Source organism: Esox lucius, chromosome 15 (genome assembly GCF_011004845.1).
Source record: "Esox lucius isolate fEsoLuc1 chromosome 15, fEsoLuc1.pri, whole genome shotgun sequence".
In the NCBI taxonomy this organism is placed as follows: Eukaryota; Metazoa; Chordata; class Actinopteri; order Esociformes; family Esocidae; genus Esox; species Esox lucius.
In genome coordinates this window covers 34,178,475-34,188,471 of record NC_047583.1, presented here as the reverse complement: position 1 = coordinate 34,188,471, position 9,997 = coordinate 34,178,475, and positions in this window count along the sequence as shown.

The following is a 9,997-nucleotide window of genomic DNA, read 5'->3' as shown; positions in this document are numbered from 1 at the left end:
TCATCAGCATGTATTTTGAAAGACAATTTATCCAGCCAAATCCTAATGTATGTATCTTAAAGTATGTATATGCAGAGGCTTGATTAATTTGAGACCCATCTAAGTACATGAGTGCAAGTGTATTTTCAACCTGCTTTTTCGACCATAAAATTAGTTTTCTTTACATTTAAAACCAGTTTAAGTTGTAAAAAAGGCCATTGTAGTGTCTTGAAATCAGTCTCCTGCTGCAGTTATGCTTGGTCAGCCAACGACGCAGTAGAGTGCATGACAGTGTCTTAAACATACAGATGAATATTTCTCAGAATTGTTACAATTCTTTCAAAACTCTAAGCAAATCTGATATTGACTGAGTACAGCAAACAATCTCAAAAGACAAGATTCAACTGAAATACATTATGTTCAAACAAAGTACATGCTTACATTTTGATTATATTTTCTTCTCTATTGTTAATGAAATGACTTAAAATCACTATGTTCGTTGTTCCCAATTGATCATCACTCAAACGTTTTGATTATGCTGTATGTATTTTACATTGTTTTGCCTACTATGCACAGATTTAAAAGTACAGAATCACCATCCTAAGGCCATAGATTACTGTGTAACTTCAGTGGGATTCAAACCCACAACTTTGTTGTTGGTTGTGAGCAGGCCCAGTTTTAGATGGCTTTGATTGAGTGGGCATTGGGAAATGCTGTGGGGACAAGATGTGGTCCTTGCCATTACTGAGGACAGTCAGGATGGGGGTTGAGTATAATAAGCATAGTATTGATTGAAATATAAAGACTGGTAATTGTAAGAGTTGAAATGTATATATTAGCAATAGGTAGTACGCATGTGATTGGCAGAGTCAGCTTGCCTATGTTGTTTGTGCCAACAATGGTAAGAGATATGTCGGGTTAATATTAGGTATGTTGAAGGTAATGGATAAATTATAAATGAATACAGTATTGTTGCATTATTGTCATTACAGAACCATACTAATGCATGATTGTGCAATGTTACTTCTGTAACAGGTGACGGACAAATGATTCCCCAGGTACAAAAGCACGGATGGAAAGGTTCCGGGATGGTACAAAGGAGATGTTAACATGGGTGTGGAATAAGGTTATAATTGTTTTAGGTGTGATTCTTCTAGGAAGAGTTATTTAATAATACAATGAATTTTGAATGCTTGTTTATTGTAATTTATACTTACCTTCAGCAGAGCAGTACTTCCTTATAAGTAGCACAAGTACTTGTGATTAGTTTTATTATTTTAAGAATTGTTTTGTTTTCTTTGGGATCCTGGCACTGTAATTGGTCTACTGGAAAATAAAAAGGGGAATGAGACTGTTGCAACCCTGTTCTTTGCTCCCTTTGTTTGCTATGCCAACACCACTTAGACTATCCTTTCACAAGTATATGATGCACAATATAAGGCTATTAGCAGCTTTGAGTCTTGACTACTATGTATATAACAAATATGTGACAGAATTCAGAAACGGGGGCGTATGTCACATGTCACAAATTTTCAGGAGAGCCTTTGTAAGAATAAAAACGTTTTGGCACATTTTGGTTTTAAATAAAAATATTGGCCACCTACCACAAAGAGACCCAACCCAAATCAACAACAGGGTGCACAATAGGCCATGCCCTGATAATGTTTTCCCACAATTATCAAATTTTCACCCCAAATGACCTTGAATGCTGTTTTTTGTGTACATGCCTCATTCCCCAGGAGGTACAAAATCCTCCATCTTGGATTTTTCTGTACAGTGAAAATTTCATGAAACCTATAAAAATGTACTTCAACTGAAAAATAACTGTGATTAACCTGTCCAGTGGCATACATGTGTCTTATACATGTCTACCCTTTGGGTGGTAAAAGCTAATAGATAATATACAAGATGGCTGTCCAGTGTAAAATTATATATCTAAACTTCATTTGAGAATAATATTATGGCATAATGAAAATATTGCTCCACATATAACTACCAGACAGACAACTGTCCCATTTCACCCACAGAGGGAGCTACTGGTCACGTCTTAATGCATTTTTTCTACAATGATGCTATTTCCACCCCGATTGACCTTGAAGAGTGATTCTTTGTGTACATGCGCCATTCCCCAGAAGGTACAAAACTGCATCAAGAAACTATCGTGTCCGTCACCTTGGATTTTTTTTGTAGGGTGAAAGTTACATGAAGCCTAAAAAAAACTTTAAATCAACAATAACTCAGTTTGACCTGGCTAGCTTCATGCATGTCTTACAAATGTCTGCCTATAAGGTGTTTAAAGCTAAGATAATTAATAAAAATCTCTCAGTATGTCTGACCAGAGTAATAATAATATTATACTGCTTACCATGGGATTATTTCTGCCGCCATATGCTTACAAAGTTGTTTTGGCTGCTTCCCCATGCTAACCATGTCACAGGAGAACTCCATCTCATGGGTGCTTCCCACTATATTTAGGGGTTCTCCGAAGGGGAAACCCTTTTGTTATGAATAGTATTCTTATAAGGAGTTCTCAGAAAGAGAAATCCTATTGTTATTGTTAGTATTCTAATTCTTATTATTTTATTATAATTAGGGGTCATCTGGTACCCTATTAAAATTGTTCGTTTTATTATTATTATTATTAGGGGACCAAGCAGCGAAGCTGTGGAACCCTTTTGTAATTGTTAGTTAGGGGTTCTCCGGAAGGAGAAACGAAATTGTAATCATTAGTATTATTATTAGGGGTTCTCCAAAGGAGAATTTCTGTTGTCTTTGTTAGTATTTCTATTCAGGGTTCTCTGGTAGGTGAAACCCAATTGTAATCGTTAGTATTATTAGGGGTACTCCGGTAGGAGAAGCCCTATTGTAATCAGAAGTATTATTATTTGGGGTTCTCTGAAGGAGAAACCCTACTGTTATGTTAGTATAATAATAATAATAATTATTATTATTAGGGGATTTCTGAAGGAGAAACCATGTTGTTATTGTTATAATTGTTTTTATTATTAGGGGTTCTCTGTTACATTTCCACCCCAATTGACCTAAAATGCAGATTCTTTGTGTACATGCCTCATTCCACAGGAGCTACAAAACTGCCTCAATACACTATCATGTCCACCCTTCTTGGATTTAGTTAGCCCTTTACACTAATGCTAATGACCACTATTAAAATGAACATAAAATCAATTACGATTTACAGTTGGGAAAAAAGAATTTGATCCCCTGCTGATTTAGTGCATTTGCCAACTGACAAAGAAATGATGAGTCTATACTGTGTGTGTGTAATGGTTATTAAAATGGTTATTTGAACAGTGAGAGACAGAATAACAACAAAAAAATATAAAAAATGCATGTTAAAAGTTTTATAAATTGATTTTCATTTTAATGAGTGCAATAAGTATTTCACCCCTCTGCAAAACATGGCTTAGTACTTGCTGGCAAAACCCTTGTTGACACGACACAGAGGTCAGATGTTTCTTGTAGTTGGCCACCAGGTTTGCGCACATCTCAGGAGGGATTTTGTCCCACTCCACTTTGCAGATCTTATCCAAGTCATTAAGGTTTTCAGACTGACGTTTGGCAACTCGAACCTTTAGCTCCCTCCACAGATCTTCTGTGGGATTAAGGTCTGGAGACTGGCTAGGCCACTCCAGGACCTTAATATGCTCCTTCTTGAGCCACTCCTTTGTTGCCTTGGCCATGTGTTTTGGGTCATTGTCATGCTGGAATACTCATCCATGAACCATTTTCAATGCCCTGGCCGAGGGAAGGAGGTTTTCACCCAAGATTTGACTGTACATGGTCCCGTCCATCATCCCTTTGATGCAGTGAAGTTGTCCTGTCCCCTTAGCAGAAAAACATCCCCAAAGCATATTGTTTCCACCTCCATGTTTGATGGTGGGGATGGTGTTCTTGGAGTCATAGGCAGCATTACTCCTCCAAACACGGTGGGTTGAGTTGACGCCAAAGAGATCGATTGTGGTCTCATCTGACCACAACACTTTCACCCAGTTCTCCTCTGAATCATTCAGATGTTCATTGGTAAACTTCAGACTGACCTGTACATGTGCTTTTGTGAGCAATGGGACATTGCGGGCGCTGCAGGATTTCAGTCCTTCACGGCGTATTGTGTTACCAATAATGTTCTTGGTGACTATGGTCCCAGCTGCCTTGAGATCATTGACAAGATCCTACCGTGTAGTTCTGGACTAATTCCTCACCGTTCTCATGATCATTGCAACTCCACGAGGTGAGATCTTGTATGGAGCCACAGACAGAGGGAGATTGACAGTTCTTTTGTGTTTCTTCCATTTGCGAATAATTGCACCAGCTGTTGTCACCTTCTCACCAAGCTGCATGGCGATGGTCTTGTACCCCATTCCAGCCTTGTAGGTCTACAATCTTGTCCCTGACATCCTTGGACAGCTCTTTGGTCTTGGCCATGGTGGAGAGTTTGAAATCTCACTGTGGCTAGTGGTTTTCCAAAGTTACTAGCCATAATTTTGTTGTTGGGGAATTATATTTTATTTGATAAAACTTGACTATGGTCAGAGGTGTCAAAAGTATTCACATTCATTACTCAGGTAGAAGTATAGATAATAGGTTTTAAAAAGTATTCTGTAGAAGTATTAACTCAAGCTTTTTACTCAAGTAAAAGTGTAAAAGTTCTGGTTTCAAAACTACTTAAAGTATAAAAGTAAAAATAATGTAAGGGTGGGGGGAAATGCCATTAAGGACAAAAGCTTAGGCCGCGCCACAGGGGCCTATAGTGCACTACCCCACCACCACAAAAAAACTTTTAAAATATTTTTTTTATTAAAAACATCTCTCTGGGTGTCATCACCTTATCGTGGTGGAGAGGTTTGTGTGTTCCTATGAACCTGAGGGCTGTGTTGTCCGGGCCTTAGTGCTCCTGGTAGGGTTTCCCATGGCAAAGTGGTCTAAGGGGAGGAGTCTAAGAATGGTTCAAAATACCCCTATGTACAAACGAGGAAGAGGAGGAGTTACCCCTGTTCCCCTGTTCAAAAAGGGGGACCAGAGGGTGTGTGCCAATTGCAGGGGTATCACACTTCTCAGCCTCCATGTGAAAGTCTACTCAAAGGTACTGGAAAGGAGGGTTCGGCAGATAGTCGAACCTCAGATTGAAGAGGAACAATGCGGATTCCATCCTGGTTGCGGAACAACCGACCAGCTTTTTACTCTGCAAGGATCCTGGAGGGGGCCTGGGAATATGCCCATCCAGTCTACATGTGTTTTGTGGATCTGGAAAAGGCGTATGACTGGGTCCCACGGGAGATACAGTGGGAGGTGCTGCGGGAGTATGGGGTGAGGAGGTGCCTTCTGAGGGCTATCCAATCCCTGTACGTCCAAAGAGAGAGCTGTGTTCGGGTTCTCTGTAGTAAGTCGGACTCGTTCCAGGTGGGGGTTGGCCTCCGCCAGGGCTGAGCTTTGTCACCAATCCTGTTTGTAACTTTTATGAACAGGATATCGAGGCGTAGTCGGAGGGGGGAGGGGTTGCAGTTCGGTGGCCTGGGGATCTCATCGTTGCTTTTTGCGGATGATGTGGTCCTGATGGCATCATCGGTCTGTGACCTTCAGCACTCACTGGACCGGTTCGCAGCTGAGTGCGAAGCGGTTGGGATGAGGATTTGCACCTCTAAATCTGAGGCCATGGTTCTCAGCAGGAAACCGATGGAGTACCAACTCCGGGTAGGGAATGAGGCGTTACCCCAAGTAAAGGAGTTCAAATATCTCGGGGTCTAGTTCGCGAGTGAGGGGACAATGGAGCGGGAGATTGGCCGGAGCATCGGAGCAGCGGGGGCGGTATTGCATTCACTTTACCGCAACGTTGTGACGAAATGAGAGCTGAGCTGGAAGGCAAAACTCTCGATATACCGGTCAATTTTTGTTCCTACCCTCACCTATGGTCATGAAGGCTGGGTCATGACCGAAAGAACAAGCGGCTGAAATGGGTTTTTCAGAAGGTTGGCTGGCTTCTCCCTTAGGGATGGGGTGAGAAGCTCAGCCATCTGTGAGGAACTCGGAGTAGAGATGTCATATTAATATGTTAATGTTGAAAAATTTGGGGTGGACCTGTCTGAACCGCATTCATGCCCATTGAAAATGAACGCATTTTAGTACAATGCACATACATTAAATAACCATATACAGTGGGGAGAACAAGTATTTGATACACTGCCAATTTTGCAGGTTTTCCCACTTACAAAGCATCCAGAAAATCACATTGTATTATTTTTAAGTCATTCATTTGCATTTTATTGCATGACATATGTATTTGATACATCAGAAAAGCAGAACTTAATATTTGGTACACAAACCTTTGTTTGCAATTACAATTGCTGTAGTTCTTGACCAGGTTTGCACACATTGCATCAGGGATTTTGGCCCACTCCTTCATATAGACCTTCTCCAGATCCTTCAGGTTTCGGGGCTGTCTCTGGGCAATACGGACTTTCAGCTCCCTCCAAAGATTTTCTATTGGGTTCAGGTCTGGAGACTGGCTAGGCCACTCCAGGACCTTGAGATGCTTTTTACGGAGCCACTCCTTAGTGGCCCTGGCTATGTGTTTTGGGTCGTTGTCATGCTGGAAGACCCAGCCACGACCCATCTTCAATGCTCTTACTGAGTGAAGGAGGTTGTTGGCCAAGACCTTGCAATACATGGCCCCATCCATCCTCCCCGCAATACAGTGAAGTCATCCTGTCCCCTTTGCAGAAAAGCATCCCCAAAGAATGATGTTTCCATCCCCATGCTTCACAGTTGGGATGGTGTTTTTGGGGTTGTACTGGCAATTTGGCTTTCTCATCCAATGGGTTTTGAAAAGGAGAAAGGAGAGAGAATGCAACCGGTGTGCAATCGACATCTTCCCACAGTTCAAGTAGGATTGTTGAACATTATAATTGGTTGAATGATCAATGGATGTTCAAAGCATCAACCTTATACAGTGGATATAAAAAGTCTACACACCCCTGTTAAAATGCCAGGTTCTGGTGATGTAAAAGAATGAGACAAAGATAATTCATGTCTTTCTCCACCTTTAATGTGACCTAAAACGTGAACAAATCAAACTGAAATCTTTGAGGGGAAAAATTCAAAATATAAGGCTCATAATATACCTGGCTGCTGTGATGGCAATTTCTAAAGTCCAAACTATTTACGAAAATGGTAGGTAAGACAGAGGAAAACTCAATTTGCACAATAATCAGTTTATTCTTGCAAGGAGAGAATACACAGGTTACAAAGTAACAATGAATAATCTCTAAAGTAAAACAGGACAAGCATCATCATTTAAAGAAGAGTAAAAAGGGGTGTGGTAATATGTATGTCAATAAAACACATTCACATGGTAATCCTTTTCAACCTTTTAGGAGTCACAATGTCTGGACACCCAAGGATATACCCTAAAAGTGTTATACAGATTAACTAATTTACGAGTAACTAATCCACTAGTGCCAGTCAAGGATGATGTTCAAGGATGTCTCCCTGAGACAAACACCAGACCCCACTCTACCTACATTCCTTTACTTATCTAAACATGGGGACTCAGTCCTTTAATCAGTAAGAACACATCAGTGTAAGAAATTTCCCTGACAATCCGCCCTATATCATTAAATGTCATGTAATACAAACATGCAACGTTTAACCAATCAGACCATTTACATCTATTCATTAAGCTTCAGACTACTACAAACAATGCTCCTGAACAACATGATCTTTTATGATATCATCATCATCCCAGTAATTTGGGAACTGGAACATCTCTGAAACATCGGAATCCTCATTTACATGCTGCTGGACCATTACCTGTATGGCAAATTTAGAAACACACATTTTTATTAGACAAGACAAAAATATACCACAAACAAAACAAAAAGGCAATGGCGGCTAAAGCAGTAGTCAATAACTTGTATATTGTCATCCCCCAGGGACCTACCATAGAGGAAAGTCCTGAGAATGGGTCCCACCCATGAACTGTATGAAGCTCTTCTATTCCTTTATTAGTTTCTTGGACTAAATTAATTACCTTTTGTGATGCATCTGAAATGTATGTACAACATTCAGATCCCACCACCTTACAGATACCGTCCTGAGAAGCCAAAATCATATCTAGGGCCATTCTGTTCTGCAGAGCATCTGAACGGGTTTCACTCAGCTCCGTGCCTATTGCCGCAATTGTGTCAGTTGTCAAATTCATGTGTTTCTCCAACACTTTGGACAGAGCCATTATCTCTTCCTGTGAGGTATATGTGCCATATCCTGGGATCAGAACACTAAATATATGTTGAGTTCTAGTAAGTGTTCGCTTATGGCGAAATTGGGACTGATATAAGGCTGCCATTTCCCTGTGATCTGCTCGCCTAATCAAAGGGACCAAGTACGCCATATAGCATACTCCACCTGCGTCTCTAGGAATGCAACTGTATGCTTTCCCTCCACAGACTATATAGACCTGCTCCGGCAAAGCCCCTAGAGTCGTGAAGTTGGTTTGAGTTGTGGTGGAGCAATCACTTTGTCCTAAACTCTGTGTGGCTCCTGAAGCACCTGTAATACAGAGTGAGACATTATGCAATTCATAAACAGGTATTGGTGACCAAATCTGGGCACAATCACGCAACCTGAGTTTCTCAGGTATAGCTGGAGTAGAACAATTATGTAAATTGATGGTCATTGAATCTAAATTCATATATCTCTCCCATGGGATATAGTTAACCACCGCATCAATACGAATAGAGAAACCTGAGGGTAAGGGATTACAGGTCATACCTGATCTGACTTCATCCTCCTCAGTGCGACAGTCTGTCTGCACCAGGATCATTTGCATCCTTACAATGAAGCCACGTGCTCCTACTCGCTCGGTGTAGGTTAGCCTAAATAATTTGGATATATTCACTCTCACAGGACGACGGTGATTGTTAAATTCTACTATCACCATATAGACCAAATCTAAGTTAGCCCCACCCGGGTGGTCAGGAACGGCAGACGGGGTATAACAGTCCTTATCTGGTGGTGTCATTTGTGCTGCCACCTCGGTCCAACCGTGTGCCTGCCAGTCTGCTACTGAAAATGGGATAGGGGTTAACATAGGTGAACGTGAAGATGTAGGTATGTGTTGACAGATCCAACAATCAGTCATGTTCTTGTGTTTTGCATAGTCAACCATTATCCTAAGGGCTATGTTGTCTGGCTCTAACAGTGCTCTCCTTACTCTATTTGGTTCAGGACGTCGTGGTGCAGGAGTAGGAGCTACAGTAGTACGTGCAACTGTTAAGGGACATATCATAGCGGGTCTACCTTTAGGGAAGTCAGGTGATCTGCAAGGGGTGTCATCCTCATCGGTACTGAAACACCAGTAATCCTGGATTACTCCTAGAGGTTTGGAAATGTTAACAGTACAATAATCATTATCATAACATCTCCACCTATTCACATGGTTAGGCAAATAGTATGAGGGAAACATAGTGTTCCCTCCTGTATATAGGTGAGTCCAATACCACTTATTATCCTTCAACACTGGGCTTGTCAGTACATAGCAATCCCCATCCGGGGGCAGTTCATCATGTCACAAGAGATTAACCTAGTCTGTTCAAAATCAGGCCCTATCTGTCGTTCTGACCTTTTCTTATGTCTCTTTCCTTGCTTCATTAGGTGTCATATTTACAATCTGTCCAGAATCATCACAGTGCGGTTTGGAAATCCACACTATCGGTATGACGTTGATAATACTCAAAATCAGCAGGCACCCGATGGTGCATCTTGATCCTCCAGACCTCCTGAAGGGGTTCCATGGTTCTTGTCTCTCTGGCTCCATGGTCGCAGGATGTGTTGGAGTTGTTGGTTACTAGCACCACAACCCACGCCGCCCTTAGGTAACTTCAATTTACCTATTCTTTCGCCGTATCTTCTAACGCTGGAGCCTTCTTACAGTGCGTGGCGTGGACCCAGGTTCCTCGTTCAGCAACCTTGACAGCAGACTGAGTGACCAGTTGAACTTGGTATG